This window comes from Zootoca vivipara, chromosome 10 (assembly GCF_963506605.1).
Source record: "Zootoca vivipara chromosome 10, rZooViv1.1, whole genome shotgun sequence".
NCBI classification, from domain to species: Eukaryota; Metazoa; Chordata; class Lepidosauria; order Squamata; family Lacertidae; genus Zootoca; species Zootoca vivipara.
The window spans coordinates 24,397,603-24,407,671 of NC_083285.1; positions in this window are offsets into that span (position 1 = coordinate 24,397,603).

Consider the following 10,069-nt stretch of genomic DNA (forward strand, 5'->3'; position numbering starts at 1 on the left):
GATACAATTTATCTGAAAACCTATGCACCACTGAAATTTATTTACAACCAGAACTTGACCAAGTATCTATGTTTGTTCTTCTGGATTTGGAAAATGACAGGATGAAAGATGGGGGTGTTCTGGAAACATGCTTGCTCAAGCTGATGCTGAAGATGCTTGTTATTTTCATGACTGATTTGAAATAGGTCAGAGCAAAAGGCCTCTCTGGAATTGTAATTAAGTTGGTGAAGAGAGAGAGAGAGAGAGAGAGAGAGAGAGAGAGAGAGAGAGAGAGAGGAGAGAGGCTAAAAGTCTTCCAATGGTGGCAATTTCTTACTAAACAGATAATTTCCTTAGACCAGGAGAAAAACTGTATTTGGAAAAAGCACTTTTAAAAAGAACAAATTGAATAACGTATAACAGTCCACAAATGAAGGTGGCTTATCTTTGCAGAGCATATGGGTGGTAGATAGGATTCACTAAATTCTGCATACTGAATTTTAAATAAGAACAGTACAGTACATGAAACATTATTCTGTACCCAAACTATCCTATTATGCCAGAAAAGAAACAGAACACATAAGCATATGCCAGTCATAGCTGGATCAAATATCCCCCTTCTTTGTAGGAAAGAAAGAAAATATTTGGTTACAAATGATGCATGTGATCTCAAGCCTATCTAAATCTCACTGATTTCAATGGGAGAGGTAAGCACAATCTGAAAACAGAAAAGCGTTTTAAACAAGTCTGGTTAAAGTGATAGATGAAAAGGTTCAGGGCAAAGGTCATGGTGGTGATGAAAGATATTGGAAAAACTTTGGTTCAATTAGGTCTTTTTTTAATGTACTAATATTGCTATCAAAATTTATTACCAAAGACAGTTTATCTTGAGGAAGAGAATACCGGTGTCTCTGTTTATATATTTACATTCCAAGTACTCTGTGGTTCCAGAAGAACAAATAATGCAAATTGGGGTGTCAATGATGTGGTCAGAAACAAACAGGACCTACAACAAAACATTGCCGCTGGCCAGCCATGCTTGTTTTCATTCCATCTCCCCATCCCCAGTATCAGAGAGTGCAGAGGGGCTGTGCTGCTTACCTAACCTCCCTCCAGCTGAGCCATTGCTGCATACTGGGACAGAGAGAGGGGGAGACGAGGTCAGTGTGGTGCAAATCAAATGCATTGAACGACCCAAACTGGTACTCCAGCAGGCACATTTGCACCACATCAGGGTGGATAAACATCAATGATTTTAAAAAAATAAATTAAAAAAATTGGATTTTAAAAAAATTTAAATTGATTTTTTATTTAAATCAGATTTTATTTATTTAAATCAGATTTTTTATTTAAATCAGATTTTTTTATTTAAATCAGATTTTTTAATATGCTATTCATCAGGAAATAAGGATTTGTTTTAAGTTTTTCATGTGTGCTAAAACTCAGTCTAAGGTTTAACCACATCTGTTAACAAACATGGATACACATGCTATAATGTTGTTGTTTTAGTTAAATAAATTGTTTAAATTGTTATTAAGGAAATGATTATTTTTCTCCTTCCAATAAAGTACAGCAGAAAAGTTGCCAAATATAAACAGTTAACTTATTGAACATCACAATAATTTCATAATTATCTGTCTATGTATTTCTAATAGTATAACCAAATCTGAAGAAGTGTGCATGCACACGAAAGCTCATACCAAAATAAAAACTTAGTTGGTCTTTAAGGTGCTACTGAAGGATTTTTTTTCTATTTTGCTTCGACTCAGACCAACACGGCTACCTACCTGTAACTAGTAATTTGTTATATAACTGTAAAAACTACTCTGAAGGTTTATTATTCCAAAAATGAAACCTTCATCAGGTTGTAAATATTTAGAAGATACCAGCAAGAATGAGTCTTTCTGTGAAAAAAATGATTTAAATCAAGCCTTACTGACTAGTGATTTAAATCGTGATTTAATTTGATTCGATTTAAATCGAATCCACCCTGCACCACATGAACCTTACTGCTTCCTTGCCTTCCTCTCCTCCATCCCAGTATGTGGCAGTGACTCATCAGGGAAGTGGCATGGGCCTTCTGCATCATTTGCTACTGCCCTCCTGTTTTCTGCTCATTGATATGACTTTAGTTCTATGCAGCTACTTGTGTATGTTCTCCCAGGGAGTTAATACAGTTTCAGGGGGTAGTGGGGGCATATAGATCAGGACAATAGCGTGGAGGGAAGGGTTCATTCCTCTTCTCCCAGAACCCCTGATTTTCAAAACCCTAAAACATCAGGACAACCCCAGTTGGGACCAGTGTAATGGGATACCAATAGCCATAACTTTGACATGACTTGACTTAACAGGTTGTAATCTGAATGCGTCAACAAAATAAATAAACTGTCAGGTTATGAAGCAAGAGATAACATACCATGGGATTGAAGCAGACATAAATCTCCAAAGATGTCCTTGCTGTAGCCAGTGAGAAAACACCCACAACACAAAGGAGAAATATGTTCTCCCCTCACCCATCAAGGCTTAGCAACTAGAAGGTTCTGGAAACAGTATTATATCACATGCTTTCAGCCTGAGGGTGTTATGCTGGAGCAGAGCAGGATCTGTTGGGTTTTGAGCTATTCTGGTCTTGCTGACACTATGGATCGAGAAACAGTAAAGGCTACAGAAGAACACTTCTAGTTATGAGTGCAAAGAACGAATTGCACTCAGTCAGGGAACTCCAGGGAACTGTGGAGTTTATGAAAACATTGATGATTACATATATATTCATCCTAAGCAAAGGTGAAGCAAAATGCTTTAATTTCATGCAAGCTACTGGAAAGCACCACTGCGAAAAGCAATTCCAGCAGTGGAACAGCAATGTAGTAAAGGTTCCACATTCATTGAAATGGAGAGCACAGACCTGTGTGTCCATTCTGTTGAATGTGTTTGGGCTCCTCACAGCGCTGTCAGGATTGGGCTTGGATTGGCAGGCTCCGAGATAGGAAGCGGAGAAGGAAGAAGAAATGGGGATGAGGGCTGAATGATGGGGACCTGGCTTCAAAGACGGAGGAATCTCTCCTTTCTGACCTGACTTCAGCTGCTTCAGAAGTGAGAGAAAGAATGCCTGCTCTCTTCCATGATGATCCTGCAGAGAGCCTCTGTGGAGACTGGAGAGCCAGAACAGGAGGCGGCAGTGACTGAAAACAGGAGCTTGAGGATGCATCTAGTTGCCAAGAAGCCGGTGCTGCCTTTGGAGATAGAAGCAGATTCACCCACCCTAATGGGAGAACATTTGCAACCTTGACATCCCCACAAAACAAGCAAGTTCCAATTCTTTAATGGGGGAGGGCATCGAAACTCATCGCTCCCAAATGATGACTCCTGAGCTTCTGCTGCTGAGCCTGTGCCAGTCTGAAGAAAGTTCTTTCTTACTTACAAGTGTCTCTGTTTGTGTTTGGGTGGTGGGAGCCAGGACGATTCCTCCTATTCAAGTCCCCTGCTTCCAAAAGATCTGTGTGTATGTCTGAGGGTACAAGAGGACAAGTGTGTATGAGGGAAGCCCTTCTTAATCTTCACGGAAAGCAAAACTATGTTGGCTTTCTTTAAAATCAGAGGTAGGCAATGTGATGCCCTCCAGACTGCAAATCTCATCATCTCTGACCACTGGTCTTGCTGGCAGGGCCTGATGGAAGTTGTAGCATACCAACATCCGAAGGCCATTGTGTTGGCCACCCCTGTACCTGTTTTTTTAAAAAAATCTCTCTGTGATCCAAAAAGGGCTTATTTTGAGGCTTTTGCTTTTCAAAGGATAATATCAAAATTACAGCAATTAGCCCTCGTGACATTTTCATAAACGTGTTCTAAATTTAGCCATTCATTATGGAAATTGTAGGAGCTTTTATCTTTCACCGCTGATACTCAGAGGAGGAGACTGGAATAAACTGGGATATCTGAAATATGGAATTACTTTATTAAAAGATTAGCCTGAACACGCATCAAGGGAAGGGTGCTTTTCACAACCTTTGGGATAGACGACCACAAATGGCTTCATCATCCACAGCTGACACAGGCCCAATAAATTTACTTGAAGCAAGAGGAGTGGCTAACTCCCCCCCCCACCGTGTTTTAATACACTTCTGCCACCTGCTGTTCTGGAGGCTTAAAACACACATTTATTCATATTCCAGAGAAACTCCCATTGTGCGTGCTTGACAGACGAGGTCGACATTCATTTAGAGAGACTGTTAACACTCAGCAAAGGTCACGATTTCCATTAGATTTAATGGGAAAATATTTATTTCCAGTCAATTTAAATCATTCTACAAAGAAATACAAAAAAGAGGTTTGTACAGAAAAAAGAGTGTATGCAACACAAAATGAGAATATAAACACAAGGAACTTGTGAAGACAATATCACCACATCTGCTGTTTCTTCATATAGCCATTTGATCTTTTTAAAAGAGGGTAAGCAGCTGAAAATACATTAGAATGTGAAATAAATATTCTGCTTTCTTTTTCGAAGCTCTCCACTAATCCAAGGGTAAATTCAGGAATAATTTATCATAATTATACACAAAAAATATTCTGGTGTTTTGGATATTGGACTTAACTCCTAGCAATCTCTGGCTCCAATTAATGCTAGCACTTCTTTTTAAGGCTAGGATTTGAGCCTAGATCATGTGACATAGGGTGGCATTCCACTAAGTGTTAATTCAGAGCAGACCCATTGAAATTAATGAACATGACTAACTTAGGTCCCTTAATTTCAATAAGACTTAGTTGAAATCCACCCATTATAAAGAAAATGGTACATAAAGAAAATGTTGTGTATGCATGCTATACCGGTAACTACTCAGTAAATACAACCGGGGGTTTGAAATTCCAAAGTCAGAATCTATGGCTTTCATCTTAGTTTGATACTCAATAATTTTTATTTATGCACTATATGGGTCCCATGCCAAATGCCATCATCCCTGGACGTATGTACAGCTGCACATTTCCATCATGGATATACCAATGTTCCCCTCTTGTTGTGTGCAATAAACAGATCTTTTCCTTATTTTTTTATTTGCACAAATAGATGTCTTCATCTCGCAGGAATGACAGAGCTGAATTACAGAGCAGTCTTCTGAATACCTGACCTTCATGTTTTAGAATAATGTAACACTTTGACAACATGTATCATGATTTTGCATTAGTAGGACAAAAAAACAACAACATACATGGAAACTTTTAGTCCTCAGAGAGTATGTCAAACAGATGTTTCAGGACCATAATAAAATACCTACAGGCAGCTACTACATCAAAGAGAAAACTCTGATCTACTGACATAGAACAGCTTTAGTCATGATGATACATCAAGAAGATATACTAAGACCAAGAAGGTAAGTTAAGCTGATCTCCATGTTCAGCTCAGAGATTTATCAGCTGTGTTGCCTAAATCCTCTCTATCAATTTAGATGCCAGCACTAATTTCTATGGAAGTTGTGCTTTGGTCCTATTTTGCTAACTTAGTTTACTGCTGGTGGGTTACATAAATGTGCTTTTTCATGGGATGAGTTGCATTTGTTTTACAGTTAGGAGATAGGTGAGATACACCGAGAGTTTGTATTTTGTTAATTGTATTTTAACATTTTTAAAAAATATTTCTTAATCACTCTCATTCAAAATATTCCAGGGTGATGTTCAACAGTTCAATGAAACGATTCACACACTGCATAAATAATAAAATAAAATATAAAACCAACAAATAAGCATGGGGGTTTATCTGACACATTCATAGTTAGAATTGACCCACTGGAATAGTCCATGGACTAACTCACGCCCATTGATTTCAATGGGTCTTCTCTGAGTATTACTTAATTGGATACAATCCCTAACAATGATAAGAGGCTGGCTGAAAACATAGAAGAGCCGACTAAGATATCATTTAAAAATACCAGGATACTTCAAAGCTGCAACCATTCATTTTCTAGGCTGTCTGAGATTTATTAAATTTGTATACCACCTGAAGACCACAGGGCTGTCCACAGCATAAAATTACAAAATGAGAATAAATAATATATAATAAAACAAAAGCCAACCAATAGTCCCCACTCCTACAAGCACATTTAAAAGGCCATAGAATGTTTATCAGTCAAAGGCCTAGTTATAGAGAAACATTTTTGCCTGGCACCTAAAGATACGTAATGAAGGCACCAGGCAAGCGTCCCTGGGAAAAGCATTCCACAAACAGGAAGCCACTGCAGAAAAGGCCCTATCTTGTGTTGCCACCCTCCAGACCTTCAGTGGAGGAAGCACACAAAGAAGGACTACAGAAGATGATTGCAGGGTCCAGGTTGGACGCAAGGGCTGGCTGATAGGATAACCACAATTCCCTAAGTTGGAGGAGGGCATGACACATGAACAAGTTGCAGCACCAGTCCACCCCTAATGTCAAATTTACAGCTTTTCAGTTGTTAGAAAATACCTGTATAGCTGAACACTTCAAAGCAATGGCTAAAAGAAAGAGTGAAGCCAAGTACTTAACAATATTAATTTGCTCTTTTAAAAAATAGCAAGCTGACATGGACTGTGTATAAGCATACACTGAAACAGAAATGAGCATGGGGCACAGGGCGGGTTTTTTTTTTTGTTCTTATTTGTGCTGGGCCTGGCTTCTCTGCACCTTCGCAATTTATTTGTCAAGTGTCCTCGCTGACAACTCAATACTGTGTCATCAATCTTGTATGCTTCAGAAGAGCTCTCCAGCTTCGCTTTCAAAAGCGCTACATGTACATTCAATCAGTGAAATATTATTTCGTTCCCTCATTCTTTAAAACAGGAAAATCAATGTTCCCCCAGGATGGATGATGAGAAGGGATTGTCACCTCACAACTGCTCACCCAATCACTGCTGTGGACAATTTGGTTCTGTTACAAACTGGTGGAACAAAATCTCTTTGAAATTTTGGAAAGAATGTGTGTTTCCAGCACAGCTGTACCACTGTGGCTTACGCTCAGAATATGTATAGTTGTAGACCAGGGGTCAGCAAACATTTTCAGCAGGGGGCCGGTCCACTGTCCCTCAAAGCTTGTGGGGGCCTGGACTATATTTTTTTTTTTTAAAAAAAAATATGAACGAATTCCTATGCCCCACAAATAACCCAGAGATGCATTTTAAATAAAAGGACACATTCTGCTCATGTAAATACACCAGGCAGGCCCCACAAATAACCCAGAGATGCATTTTAAATAAAAGGACACATTCTACTCATGTAAAACATGCTGATTCCTGGACCGTCCGTGGGTCGGATTTAGAAGGCGATTGGGCCGCATCCGGCCCCCGGGCCTTAGTTTGGGAACCCCTGTTGTAGACATTTATTTAGCAGAATTTGCACAGAGTTAAAGACCTCTGTGAAGCTTGCATAAAATATAAAATGTAGACTAAAATTATCAGTACAAGTCATAAGCTAAAAACAAGTTCATATTGATCTGACCCAGCAACCTTTTATTATTCTTACAATTATTTCTCACTGCAGATTGAGCATCAGTCTCTTCTATGATGAACAAAGCTATGCTACTGAAGTAACAATTCACTTTGCACATTTTGATAACCAGAACTACTGCCTCATATATTGGGAACTGAATGTGCTCAGCCTAGCATATTTATTACAAGGGGCTGATTTTGAGGTTCATTTCCAGTTGTCATAACTGGATGACTACTTGAAGAGCCAGTGGTTATTTTATTCATGCTACTTTGCATTTTGTAATCATTTGGTGACTTAAAGTGATGGATTTTATCCTGCCCAAGTCACACAGCAATGAATAGGACTTCTAAAGGGGCATAATCGGCTGTGCCCAACCTCTAGGAAGTAATGGCTTTTCTAAGTAAAATATCCCAATTTATCAGTTAAAGACCAAATGCTAAAAGCTCAAACACTGCTGTTTCTACCAGTTTTCCATGACGAAAATACAAAATGTTCCTTCTTTACAATAACTCATTTCCTCCTTGTGCAGTCCAATTTGTCCACGCACAGATGGCACACAGCAGCAAATCCTGCAACTTCTTTCTCTCTCTCCGTCAATAAAAAATAGATTCCTTAAGCAACACTTTCTTATAAGGCTAGGTCATGCTCTTCTGAAGGTCAGCAGCAAATTCTTCATTATCCAGTGAGCTGGCTGGAACATTTCCCTTGACGCTCTTCTGTCGCACTTATGCAAAACGTCACAACTTGAGGGTTTATTTCTTTGTTTAGAGTATTTTTATACTGCCTTTTACCAGAACTGCTTCTAAGGTGCTTTACACAATTAAGATATTAAAAGGCAGAAATTTTTACACACATTTACCCAGGAGTTAGTTCCACTGAAAGCAATGGGATTTGTGTTGGCATAGATTTCCATAGAAATGTGATGAACTATCAACTCACATGGTGAAAAGAAAACAACACACACACAACACCAGAATGAATCTGTGAACTGCCAAGGTTTTAAAAGGGTGGGAAAGTAAAAAAGAGGTTGCCTGGTGCCACAAACATGACCAAGGTTAGCATTAGGTAAGCCTCCCTGGAGAGTTTTTCCAGCAACACGGTGCCACAACTGAAAAGGCCCTCCCATTGATAGGCCCCGTTCCATGCCAAGCAAGCATGGGATGACTTTGCCTGGCTGTGCTGTGGTCCATAGATTACAGCAAAGTACCAGGCAAGGCTTTGCCCAGTATCTTCTCTGGGTGATGGGCTCATGGGAAAAAGCTGTCCCATGAGCCCTTGCTGAAGTGGGGAAGGGAAAGCCTTTTTAAGGCTGCTTCCCCGGGAGCTCACAGTCATTTTGCTTTGAGAGCTTCCCACCCTCCCCATTGGGTTAGAGCAGGCATCACCAAACTGCGGCCCACCAGATGTTTTGGCCGACAACTCCCATGATCCCTGGCTAACATGACCAGTGGTCGGGGAAGATGGGAATTGTAGTCCAAAACATTTGGAGGGCCGAAGTTTGGGGATGCCTGGGTTAGAGTCTTCACTGAGCAATTTTGGGTCACTGGTTGACAGGGCTGGAAATGAATTTCTCTCTCTCAACCTGATTGGCACTTGGCTGGGTATTTTCCCGCCTTTCCCTCAGTGAAATTGTTGCTTTCCTTTGTTATGCAGAAGAACGTTGTTTGTATGAGGGTGGAAATGGCATTGGCCAGGATCAACATAGTATAGGGGGGCCTGAGGGGAGGATTGACCACAGCAAACCCAAATGTGGGTTCAGTATCTGCCTGGTTGGAATCTGCACCCTGGTCCCTCAGTGACACCTTGTTTGCTTGGCTTCACCACAGCAAGGTTCAACACGGGCCGACTCCTGTCATGCCGGCTTCCAGTGATCCAAGGCCAGCAGATCCATTCCACATGGGGCTTGTGGAATGATGATCCTGGGACCCAGTGCCATGCCAACCCTTGCCCTGCCTGCATCTGTCAATAGAGATTTGGTCTGCTTTTATCCCATCACTGTTGGACAGTCTGGTTATTGTTCTGCTCCCATGGGTCACATAATGTGCCTACCTGGGCAATGCTTACATTGAAGACAATCTATTATTTTTGTGCTTAGAAATTCAACACCCAACTTCCATTCTCAAACTGAAGCTCTTCCTCTGGCCTTCTCTAGCCTAATACTGGACTACAACTCCCATCAGATCAAGCCAAAAGTCATGGGAGTGGTAGTAGAGAATACTGAGAGGGTCGGATTGGGCAAGTACTGTATCTATACTTGTCAAAATACACTAGGCAATGATTTCATAGCCTGATGCAGGGTTGCGGGTGGCAAATGACCGACACTTTGAATGCAGGATTCATGGATTTAACATAGCACATTAATTTTGCCCAAGCTCACAGACTTTCAAGACGTCATTCAAGCGTCAGCAAGGCAAAGCCTGCCAAACATTTGACAGCATCCATTTCACGCCTTCCCTGAAATGAAGATGGGGGAGTGTGTGGGAAAATTCAGCTACACCCAGTATCATCTTGTCCTTTGCTATCTAAATTGTTTCAATTTGAAATGGTAAGCCATGCCTTGAGTACTTGAGAATCGAGAGCATGTTTGCAAGAGCTGAGGGGAGTTTTACTTCAGCAACCTTTGGAGGACCATACTGG